The following is a 13,036-nucleotide window of genomic DNA, read 5'->3' as shown; positions in this document are numbered from 1 at the left end:
TTTTATCCCCCCAGCAAGAACCCCTGTGCTCATTAGCACCCCCTAACACCCTAGGCAATCACCGATCTACTTTTTGTCCCTACAGATTTATCTACTGTATTCTATTTCATATAATGGACTCACATTCATTTGACCATTTGCACACTCGGAGCTGTCACAAAATTGGTACACTCCTCTCCCGTGATGTGCCCCAGCACTGGTCACTTCCTCTGGAGACAACATAGGAGTGATGAGGTTTAAGAGGGAACAAAGGATCGCTCTCATTGCATCTAGGTCCCTCCAGTGATTTTTTTCTAAATAACTCTGTTGCCGAAAATCAAATCAGGTCACCAACCACTTCTTTGGGACATGAGGAAATATTACTGGTCCCTTGGTTTGGACTTGATGAAGGTGTATGCTCCAACTCTTGGGCACATGAGAAGCAGAATGTCTTAGCAGGGTAAAGAGTTCTGGGCTAAGAAATTATGACAAAGGGGCGCCTGGGTGGCTCAGTTGGTTAAGCATCTGCCTTCGGTTCGGGTCATGATTTCAAGGTCCTGGGATCGAGCCCCACGTCGGGCTCCCTGCTCAGTGGGGAGTCTTCTCTCTCTCTCTCTCTCTCTCTCTCTCCCCCTCTGCCCCTTCTTCCTGCTTGTGCTCTCTCTGTTTCTCTCTCTCAAATAAATAAAGAAAATCTTAAAAAAAAAAAAAAGAAATTATGACAAAAAGTGTCAGACTTCTACCTTGGCAGCACTGAGGTTGGGGGTCTCTGTTACATCTGGAACTTACCGGCTTCCATCCACACCCATTTGTGTGACAAATATTTATTGACACGAGGTAGGAATGCTGAGTTAAGGGCTCCAAACTTCCCCCTTCTTGTAAATTCCCCACCATACTTTTAGCCATCAGCCTCCTCTCAAATGCCTCCCCCATCTACCACTTCCTCCCTGTCCCCACCCCGACCCTCCATCTGGTCTCCAGCATCACTCAAGTGGATTTGTGCAAAAGAGTTTAAACTGGTTCACCACTTACCAGTCTTTGCTATCCAGGCTACCTTCAGCATGGATGCCTGTTATGGGCTGAATTGTGCCCCCCGCACGAATTCATATATTGAAACCCTAACCTCCAGTACCTCAGAATGGAACCATATTTGGAGATAAGGCTTTTAAAAAGGTCACAAGTTAAAATGAGGCCATTAGGGTGGGCCCTAATCCAATAGGACTGGTGTCCTCACAAGAAGAGGAACTTTGGACACAGTCATGCACACACAATAGAGGGAAGACCATGTAAAGAAACCGGGAGAAGACAGCCATCCACAAACTAAGGAAGGAGGCCTCAGAAGAGACCGAACATGCCAACACCTTGATCTCGGAGTTCCAGACTCCAGGACTGTAAGAAAATAATTGTCTGTTGTTTCAGCCACCCAGCCTGCAGTACTTTGTAATGGCAACCCTAGCAGGCTAATGCAATGCCCATTAGCGTCCTACACAGAGATCTGCGCATTCTCCTGTTTAACACTCTGCTCTGGCTATCAGACTCCCCATTTCCTTTGGGATCAGGTTCAAAGTCCTTAGCACGGCATATCTGGATCTTCTTCCAAGCCCAACCCGACTCTCTGGCGTCATGTCCTGCTGACCTGTCCTAGCCCACGTCTTCATTCCTACCCCCATCATGCAACACCTCAGCGCAAATGTCAGAACACACTGTGCCTCGACCACCTCCCTGACTTGGCACATACCGTCAGCTGTCTGGGAATCACTCTCTCTGCGCCTCCCTAGTCCTTCAAGTGAAGCTTGTGATGTATGCAATTGTTGAATTACTATGTTGTGCACCTGAACATTATATGTTAACTCTACTTCAATAATAAATTTTTTTTAACAATAACTTGAGGCAAAGAAATAATAACATGATAAACTGTGTAATAGTTTACCTAGTTGCTTATTATTTATTATCTTATTCCTCTGGAATGTAATCACCAAAAGTCAAGTATTTTTATCTGACACATTGAGCACCATAACCTTGGGCAGTAGAATAGGACTTTGTACTTAGTAGACACTCAATAAATTTTTTTGATTGGATGAATGAGGAAAGAAGAAGAAAGAAAGAAAGAAAGAAGAAGAAAGAAAGAAAGAAAGAAAGAGAGAGGAAGGAAGAGACGAGGGAAGAAAGGAAAGAAAAGGAAAAGAGGAAATAGAAAAGAAAAGAAGAAAAAAAGAGTCACTCGAATGTCACATAACCCTAACCCATACCCTCCCGGGCAGAGCCTGTCCCTCATCCTCTGTGCACTCCCAGCACCTTCTCTATTAGAACACTTAAGTCTTTGGGTGGTGATTGTTTGCATTGAGTTCCTCGAGGCAGAGACAATGTTTCATTCAATACAACTGTAGCACTTAGTAGGTGCTCAATAAATATTTGTTGAATGGCTGATGTTATGTACTTATTATTTGGCTTCCCCTCCAAATTCATCTGTGGAAGTGCTAACCCCCAATGAGATGGCATTAGGAGATGGGGCCTTGGGGAGGTAATGAGGGTCAGATGAGGTCATGAGGGTGGGGCTCTGGTCTTCCCTCATAAGAAGAGAGGACAGGGAGCTCTCTTCCTCCCTCCCTCCCTTTTTCCCTCCCCCCCCCCGCCCCTCCCCTCCCCTCCCTTTCCATTTCCATCTCTCCCTTTCCCTCCTTCTCTCACCCCACCCTGCCATGTGAGGACACAACAAGAAGGGAGCTACCTACAAACCAGAGGAGAGCTGTCACTAGCAACCAAATTAGCCAGCACGCAGCCTCCAGAACTGTGAGAAAAGTAAATTGCTGTCGCGTAAGCCAGCTAGCCTACGGTGTTGGGTTGCAGCGGCCTGAGCAGATCTAAAGGGCTGGATGGCTTAATAAATGAAGGGGACACTTTCTACTGGTTTCACCAAGGACTCTTCCCCAGATCTGGCCACTGTTCCCTCGCGTGGTGTCTACATGACACCCCATCGTGGACAGGCCCCATCTGTCTTGTTCCCCTGACACCGATGAGCTGCCTCCAGGCCTCCGACCTTTTCCGGGGGCACATCATCTTCGCTCTCTCTTCTTCCTATCCACTTTCTCCATAATTGCCTTTGACTTGCTAGAAAGTATGAAATTTATTGTTTCCACCCTGGAAATTCCTTGTCCCTTTCTTTTCCCAGGAGCCTCTTTGAGTAAATCCACCTTCGCCTGTCATCTTCCTCGTTCTGGCTCCTCGCCAACATCACTCCATTCACAGTCAGATTATTCTGTCCTGGAGACATGGTGCTTCTTCGGTTGGAGGCTTAGCTCCAGCCCGAGCTGCGATCCTTCGTGCAAACCCAGGACTCTTCAGATTCTTCTCTGGTTATGTCATTGCAATTTCCGCAGGCTTTCTCCTAAAACGTTCATTATGCAGTACCATCAAGCATACCTAACTCACCTAGATTAGTTCGAACATACATTAGGCTGAAATGGAAATATCACCCACCTGAGACTTCCAGCTCCCCATTTCGGGTTTAGCCGTTGCTCTCCTTCTACAGATGCAGAAAAAAACCTGTCGTGTCAACACACAAAATGCTTGGCGAAGAACTGAAATTTTCTCACCATACTCCCGACATTTCAGTAAGCCTTGCCCAGAGCACCCTCCCACCCTCCGTGCGCAGGAGTCTGAGAGCTGCAGAAATCGCAGGGCAAGGAGCTGAGTGTTTGCTTACTTCCTCTCATGTCGAGGAGCCTAGAGAGGGGTGCAGAAGCGTGCCTGGCTCACTTTCAGTAAAAAAAAAAAAAAAAAAAAAAACAACCTGAACTTGGATTTGGAGGTTGCAGGGGAGGAGGAAAGCCTAGGAGGTACATAGCAGCTCCGTAAGGGCGCTGTTCCATAGTGTAGCCCGCAGTCACTGACAGCGAGGCAAATTTAAATCGATTAAAATTACGGAAAATTTTAAATGTGGTCCTTCTGTCACACGAATCACATGTGAACTGCTCAAGGGCCTCGTGTAGCGGCTACGGCATGGGACAGCGCAGGTACAGAACAGGTCCAGCTTTGCCGAAAGTCCCTTGGGGCAGCTCTGCCGTATACGGTAATATTTACAAGGAATACCAAAATGCGAAGTTCCTCCTGTTGAAATGAGTGTTGGGAAAACAGGGAGTGAACTTTGGTGACTGCCAGAAGCGTGATTTTTTTTTTTTTTAATCCATCACCCGTAGGTGCTCTGTCAACACGAGAGACGAAAGACTGAACGGCAGAGAGAAGGAAAGCACAGTCAGATGGTTATCAGCGCTAAGGCGTCTCACGGCACATCAAGAGAACCCACAGTTGTTTCCAGCCAAAGGAAGCCAGGGGCCAGAGGCCAGCTGGTTTGAAGTCCTGTCGGGGGGTGGCACGCACTCTCCTATCCGAAGAGGTGGCTTCTGTGCCATCGTACAGACGTGGGTCACGGGTCACGCAGGTGTTTGATGTGGCAATTTAAAAGACCCAATATGAAAGAGGAGAATGATGTCACCTTTAAACAGTTCCTAACCCCTCTTCACACAGCACTTCCTTTTCTTTTTATATATTTTTTGAAGATTTTATTTATTTATTTGAGAGAGAGAGAAAGAGAGAGTGCAGGAGCAGAGGGAGAGGGAGAAGCAGACTCCCCACCGAGCAGGGAGCCCGATGCGGGGCTCGATCCCAGGAGCCCGGCATCATGACCTGAGCTGAAGGCAGATGCTTCACCGACTGAGCCCCCCAGGCGCCCCACAGCGCTTCCTTTTCTTCAGGCCATGTTGGATGACTGGCCAGTTGTGCACCATTGCTGGGGAAGAAACACTCAGGTGCTAAGGAACGGGCTGCACTAGCCTAACTGAGCCTGTCGGGAGAGAAAGCCCAAGGGTCTGCAATCCCAAGGAGGCTCTGGTATTTGGATTCTGGGGCTCATGACAGTGAATGCACGCCCATGTTCTTGGCTTCTCTACTTCCCAGCCTGTCTCTGCAGGTTTTTAAACCATTGTTCTGTTTAGTAAGACTTCATTCCTTCCTCCACTGTCCTGTAGTTAAGTGCCCAGTGCATATTCTACCTCCACGTTTTCAAGACCTCTTAACAGCAGTCCTGCAGGAATAGCCTTTTCTTCTGGGCTTTACAAAACGTCTGAAGCAAATCAGCTTTGCGCACTCCTCACTCCAGCCGCCCTGTGTGGTGGGCTGGCCGAAGCTCAGAATTATCCAAAGAAGATCTGGAAATGAGCAGGACCGCTCATGGCAGACCCAACCAGGGCTAACTTGCACACTATCCATGCGTTCTTCATGAAATCCTAGCCAAGGGTGCTTACCACAAAGGCAGGAATCGTATCGACTGCTTAGCAACAATGGCCTGCCAAACTGCATCCAGTAGATCCACAGACTGGCAGGATGTCTGAGGCTGGTTACTGTTTGTGGGGAAACCCACCTGTCATTCCCTCTGCCCTGAACTCTGCCCAGGAGAGGGACGATGATGGGACTCGAGCCAGGCTTGGAAATAGGCCTCCCGCCCCGCCTGGGCTCTCTCTGCTCCTGCTGACTTCCCCTGCCCACCTGCCCCCCCCGTGCTGTCACTCACCCTCTCACCAGAACGAGGAGCAGGGAAATGTCCCTGCACCCACATTTGGGAGAGGGCAGGTTTGTTCACCAGCTGATGCCAGAGCATAACCACCGACTCGCCGGGATCCCTCAAGAAGGCTGTGTGCATACTTGTGTGTGCACGCACATACACGGACACGGCCATGCACACACAGCCGTCTCACACACGCAGTCACACTCATACACACAACATACACCCTTCCCCCACGCACACATACACGCCCATACACAGAGACACCCACTCACACATGCACGTACATCCACATACGGACACCCCCTCACCCCACTCGTGTACCACGTAGACACGGCATACGCACTCACATACATACCACACGCACGTATACGTACACCTATGCTTTTGAGAGATCGGGCCTCATCAGAGCCCTTTGGCCTGGACACCCAGGAAGCCGTAGCAACTGGCCTGAGCTCAGGGCGGAGAGAGGGCTGTGGTTCAGTGTTTTAGGCTGTACCTGCCACATTAGCCTATCTTTCACTAAAAGATACATAATACTATTGACAGAATATCTTACGGTCTGTGATGTTACAGCTATGGGATACACACGGGTGATGATACCTACAGACAGGAGATCGGTGAAGAGGCCAACAGCCGGAGAAGAGACAGGGAGGAGGAATGCGAAGCCCTCTAACCGAAGGGCAACAACCTGCTTCAGAAACTGGCCCACCAGCCAACGGGTAAGGGGCCTGCGCCCCGGGCTGCTGTGTAGTCCGTTCACACCGGCCTCAGGCACTGAGTGCAACGTCTGTTAGGCCAGTAAGAGGCTCATGCTGCAACCTGCAGTCGTCCGGCTATTTCCAAGGATCTGGGAAGAAATAAGCGATGATGGAACTGCAGAAATGTGATTTTTTTTTTTTAAGGTGGTGCTAACCAGCTAACAAACAATATCTGGGTTTTCGGGGTGTGCTGCACACACTCGAAACTTCCGTAGACATGAGCTAATTAACTTGAACTCGGAGGTGGGTGCGCATAGGAACTGTTAGCACTTGAGCTTGCAGAGTCACTTCTTCTTGTTGCAACACGCCAGGTAATTGCTAACTACACACTGGGTCTAAAATAGCCGGATTTAAACCAACAGCTGGGGACCCCTGAGGCCGTCCATGCATTTGCGTTAGCATTCTCGCTCTGCCCTCCCAGCTCTGGGCTGCCGTGCGTTCTTCTAGACTCCAGCACCGCTCAGCTATCTTCCTCCTCTGCAAAGCCTTCCCCAGCTGTGCTTGCCAGCAAATCCATCCTTCACTATAGTGACCAACTCTCCCGGTTGGCCCGGGACTGTCTCCATTTTAGCCCTGAAAATCCGACATATAAGGAAATCCCTTAATCCTGAGCAAACGGAGACCGTTGGCCACCCTGAGTCTCTTGCAGCCCTACAGGATTGGTAGCATGTGATTTTGCTCCTATTCATACCATACGCTGTCTAGTAATACAACCCACTGACATAGACTGAGTCTGTCCCAAGACTATAAACTGCTAAAGTCAAGGGTCTTTTATTAATCTCCTTGGTACACCTAATTTTGGCACCAAGAATTGCACATCGACTTCATTTCTTTTAATACCAGGTCTCTGCTTTGACACAGTTCAAAATAAGACCCCTAAAAGGTTTTGCCCTCTAAAGACAGGATGAGCTTTCCATCAGATGGTGTCTTGAGCCCTGATCCTCAAGGTTGAAGGGCCAGACCAAGAAGAACCTAAGGGTCTTGCCCTGATTAGTAGGACAACCCTCAGTGGGCAACTTTCTCAGTCAGTCCATAGAAGTTTTATTTAATATACATTTCCAGAGCCCCTTCCCAGAACTTTGGATTCAGGACTGCAGTTCCCTTGATGGTTCTTGATCCCACCAGTCCTTGAAAAACAGAGTAGAAACTCTTCAATCGAACCCAAGTGGGACTAGCTATTGGTTGCTGATCAAAAAAGGCCCCTTACAGTGAAGATCCAGATTAAAAAAGAAAAAAATACATTCTTGTCTTAAACACTTCAGTTTACCTTAAAATACATAAATGTCGGGCGCCTGGGTGGCTCAGTCATTAAGTGTCTGCCTTCGGCTCAGGTCATGATCCCAGGGTACTGGGATCAAGCCCCGCATCGGGCTCCTGCTCAGTGGGGAGCTTGCTTTTCCCTCTCCCACTCCCCCTGTTTGTGTTCCCTCTCTCGCTGTCTCTCTCTCTGTCAAATAAATAAATAAAATCTTTTAAAAAAATTTAAAAATTAATTTAAAAAATACGTAAATGTCCGTTCCTTCCCCTATTTTTTGATGAATGCCCAAAGCCTTTCTTGGGTCTGGGTTTGCTGATTAGATGGCTTTGTTATTTTTCTTGTATAAATCACATCCATATATTTCTAGTTTTGACTTCTTTAAAATAGCATAAGAATTTAAAGATACTTGTGAACTGTTCTGAGTGTGGAATCCTTCCAGATCCTTGCAATGTTTTTTCAAATCTCTTTACAGTTGTCGCAACCATACCAAATTAAGCAAAACTTCTGAGCAACTCACATTTGTTGAGCCTCATGGCAGCACACAACTCAGTTCTCAGAGACACAGCTCCATGAGGTAGATTATATCTTTTTGCACAGAACATAAGTTACATGAAAAAAGAAATCTTTGTTGCTTTGCTCACCAATTTATTCCGAACATGAAGAATAGAGGCTGGCACATTGCAGGTATTTAATTTGTTTTTAAAAAGATGTTGCCTGGGTGGCTCAGTCAGTTAAACGTCTGCCTTCGGCTCAGGTCATGATCCCGGAATCCTGGGATTGAGTCCCACATCGGGCTCCCTGCTCAGCACAGAGCCTGCTTCTCCCTCTGCTTGCCGCTCCCCCTGCTTGTGCACTCTGTCTCTCTCTGACAAATAATTAAATAAAATCTTTATATTAAAAAAAAAGATGCTTCACAGGGCATCTGGGTGGCTCAGTCAGTTGGGCTTCTGACTCTTGGTTTCAGCTCAGGTCATGATCTCAGGGTTGTGGGATCGAGCCCTGGGTTGGGCTCTGTGCTCAGTGTGGAGTCTTCTTGAGATTCTCTCCCTCTCCCTCTGCCCCTTTCCCCACTCATTCTCTCTCTCTCTCTCTCAAATAAATAAATCTTTTTTTAAAAAAGATTGTTCACATAATATTTATTACAGTGATAGTACTACCAGCATAAAAATGTTTGTAAAGCTAACACAAGAGGCTCGGTAGGCACAGCAGATAAATCAGCAAGTGGGTGAGAAAGTGGTCAACCAGCTATGAGCATGCAACTTGCCACGGGCATGGATTAGCGTGTGTTTTGGAGGTGATAAGAGTGTCCGTTAAACTGGGGAGTCCATTAGGTGAAGATTTGTAATGAGACCCCTCTCACTCCTGAAAAGATAAGAAGCCTAGGTCAACTGAGGGCTAAGAGAGAGTCAAAGGAAGGAGTCATATAGAATTTCAACGATTTTTGGTTGTCAAGGAGCTCTTCTCCCCCAAAAAATAATACAAAGTCTTTCAATCTGTTTGAAATAACTGGGGGTTGCTGTGGTTCCCAACTGGGCGTAGACATCCTACCACGGTTTTAAGACCAAAATATCCCTCTGCTACTTATGTTCTTTATTCATGCCCTTCTTGGCCAAGAAGGCATTTGAATAAAAGCCTTTGAAACCACATCTAAAATGGCGTCACAGAGTCAGATGGCCTTGGGCAGATCCTAGTGTTACATCAGCGATGCTGATGCCTCCGACAAGAATAAGTGCCTGAGGCTAGAATGGCAGCAAGTTCTGTACGTGTGCATTGCCCTGGCAGGAAGACTGAGGTGGGGGCAGCAGGGGAAATGGCAGAGGAGAGGTGACTGAAGGCATTGAGGTCTTGGGGGAGCCACATATCCAGGCGGGCTGTGGTTCCACACTCTCCCCTGTGGTGCAGTTGTAGGCATTTCCCCGCCGCTGGCTTTCGGGCTCCAAGCCTAGTTCTTCAGGCCTCCAGAAGTTTCCATGAGATAGATACCTGCTTTACTTGCTGCAGAAATTCCTTTTCTGCTTAAATCCACCAGTCTTGCATTCAACTAAGAATACTGACTGTGAGATTCCGCACTTGTGAGACTGATCATCAAATGCCCATTCTATAACCTGACCCACATCTCAGTCCCGAGGCCCATGACTTGACTGCCTTGAATTAATCTTTCTACCTTCTTTCTGTTTTCACATTTCAGCAAACTCTCTCGATCCTGACCCTTGCCTCTGCTATGCCCCTTTACCTAATCTTTCTAGCGGCTCATCCAACTCCAGAGCCCCAGGACACCTGGAAGAACAGAACTTTTAGACTCTGACAACTTGGGTAGAAATAGGAATTGTATTTGGCTTGAACAAAGGCTCACCAAGTCTTATTACTGTGCTTCTAAGTTTCCACCAAATGTCCTCCCTTTCTGGCATTTGCTAGTTTTGTTCTTGTTTTCATCCTTGTTTTCCCCCATTATCTGATGGCCTGGCTTCATGCCTACACTTTTTGCTATGGAAGAGCATCTAGCCATCCTCCTGTTAACTGTGCTGGCATCCAAACGCTCCACAGGGCCCTCCACATGGGCACTGTCCTTCCTGGGTGGTTATACATTTCCAGGGCCCCCAAAGGTAGCCTCAGTCTTTCCTACTAAGCCAGAGGTGATTCAAGGGACACCAACTAGTACTACATCAAACACATTGGTCACTACACCTGAATAGGAACCCCAGAACAACCCAGGCAATCCCAGGCATATTCCGTACCTTCCTGAAATATGCCCCTTGACTGCAGCCAAGGTGGTCAGGCTTTGCCTCCCTGGTTTGAGCAGAATTGTTCAATTAGGGATTCTGAGGCTCCACCATGAGTCCCAGGGATCTCCTTCCCATTTCTCCAAGGAGACTTGGGAGTCCTCGTGCAAACAGGACTTCTGGTAACCTTCTAGAATCCCAGTGTCTTCAGGAGGGCGGACAGGTTAGCCTAGATCCTGACTCTCATTGCGCTGAGACAATCAGTACGGTCAGTGGGGAGGCAAATGGTCCTGTTGGTAGCACCCAGGAACATCCTGGTCTTAGCACTGACAGTCCAGCCTCCTAGGAAAACCTTAGTCTCAGGAAAACCAGGGCAACTGGTCACCCTAGCAATCAGCCGAAGTGAAATCAAGAATGTCTACAAGCTGAGGTCGACCACAGGTTAAGGCAAAGTGATTTGATGCCCTTAATGTTGGCACAAAGCAGTGTTCTTTCTTTGTATCTACACACAGAGCATCTTTTTAGACCTGCCAAAATGCTAAAGTAATTATGTTCCCTCTTTGTTGTAGCTTGAAAATATTCACAGAAGTCCTGGAGCCTGCTTTCTTCCAGCAGACTGACTACTTAGTGAAGCATTCCTTGCTTAGCTGCTTCAATCTTCCTTCTTTTCAGCATTTTAGCTGATCTCTTCTGAACCTCTGCCAATTTATCTGCATCTTCTTGATACCATGGCACTCCAGATTGAATGCCAGGCGCGTTTATGTAGGCTTTCACCTCCTTGTCTCATTATGTGCCCCAAGCAGCAAATGCAGCAAAACCATGTAAGCATCTTATCCAATTATTGTAATTGCTTCCAAGACACATGCACACAGAGACACATATACTCTGTTAGTCAAGAGAATTAAACACCTTCTGAAGGTCAAAAAGCCACATCTCTTTGCGTTAGAAAATGCAGGGCAATACTCTTGGAAAAAATGATGAGCATAGGGGTAGGGAGGACAGCGGACAGAGCTCCGAAGATCTCTGCCCCCACCAGCTTGGGCCCTTTGGAGAAGGCATTCCACCAGCCTGGCTCTCCGTTTCCTCATGAATAAAAATGCGGGGGTTAGACAGGTCATCACAAAAGTCCCTCCCATCACTGCTATTCAGGGAAAGACAAAGATTGCTTCAGGGTAAGACCTCACCCAGGGGATCTCAGTGGGAATGGGGCTGAATCCGAATCACCCGCAGCACTTTTGTGACATACACCTGCTTCTCCAACTGGCCTCCTGCTGACCCTCCAGGGCACCCTGACATTTGGAGACCTTATGAAAACTTGTCTAGTGATTATGATGGCGACTGTGGTAGGAAATTGTGCCCCTTCTAGTCCCCAGACCCTGTGAATATGTTAGGTTTCAGAGAAAAGAGGAACTGAGGTTGCATTTAGAATTAAGATTCCTAATCAGCTGACCTGAAGATAAAGGATACTGGATTAGCCAGGCGAATAACGCAGTGTAATCACAAGGATTCTTGAAAGTGGAAGAGGGGGACAGAAGCAGAGGGCAGGGTGTTTAAGGCGAGGACTCCCCCTGCATTTGCTGGCCTTGGAGACCACAGAGGGAGCCACAAGCCAAGAACGCGGGCAGCGTCTAGAACTGGAAGAGGGAAGGAACAGATTTTCCCCTAGAGCCTCCAGAAGGAACACAGTCCTGCTGATGCCGTGATTTGAGACCCATTTTGAACCTGTGACCTTCAGAAATAGAAGACAATGATTTGTACTGTTGCAAGCCACTAAACGTGTGGTGATTCTGCGACAACTGCAACAGGAAACCAACGCAGCGACCTCTGGGGCCAATGTGGAACACGTCTGCTCACTCCCACATACAATCCCTTACACACTGGCACACACATCCTCACATCCTCCTGTGGTCACACTCCCACACATATCCCCGCTCAGCCGTACTCTCTCTCACACACACACTCAGGTACACTCTCTGACACATACTCTCTCGCACATTCACGTACTCACACACTTGCACACTCACTCCCTGAATGCACACACTCACACACGTACACTCGCTCCCCAAACACACCCCCACACACTTACATACACGTACACTCACTTCCCAAATACACACACTCACATACTCACACACATGTACACTCAATCCCCCAAAACACACACTCATGTAGACTCTCACACAGTCACATACACTGACCCCCACTCTCTCACACATTCACATACTCAGACACATGCACACTCACTCCCAAAATGCACACACTCACTCAGACCTACGCACAAACTCACATGCCTTTAAGAACTAATCCATTCAACTGTTCAGGGTTGGATGGGATATCTATGGACTTTTCAGTGTTCCCAAGAGAAAACTTTCACTCTTCTAACCGTACCAAGAAACAATGTGCAATGAAACAAGCTATGGAATGTGGGGTGGGGGGGTGGTTCTGACAACCCCAACTTCAGCCAGGCTCACCCGCGGCCTCCCTGGTCACAGTCCTGTGGTGACTCCACACAGCCCTGCCCTCTCCCACGGGAGAATCTCTCTTTCCCAGGCCTTGCCAATCTCCTCCCACGGGACATAGAGAACTCTCAGACCACGAGGATAGCCAGGCCGGAAAACCACTCTCCCTGTTCCTTTCCTTTCTTTTTTTTTTTTTTTTTTAAGCTTTTATTATTTATCTGTCAGAGAGAGAGCACAAGCGGGGGTGGGGTGGGGGGTGTGGTGTGGTGGCGACAGGCAAGGGGAGAGGGAGAAGCAGACTC

Source organism: Phoca vitulina, unplaced genomic scaffold, assembly GCF_004348235.1.
Source record: "Phoca vitulina isolate PV1807 unplaced genomic scaffold, GSC_HSeal_1.0 scaffold72, whole genome shotgun sequence".
Lineage (NCBI taxonomy): Eukaryota > Metazoa > Chordata > Mammalia > Carnivora > Phocidae > Phoca > Phoca vitulina.
Note: the sequence above shows the minus strand (reverse complement) of the source record.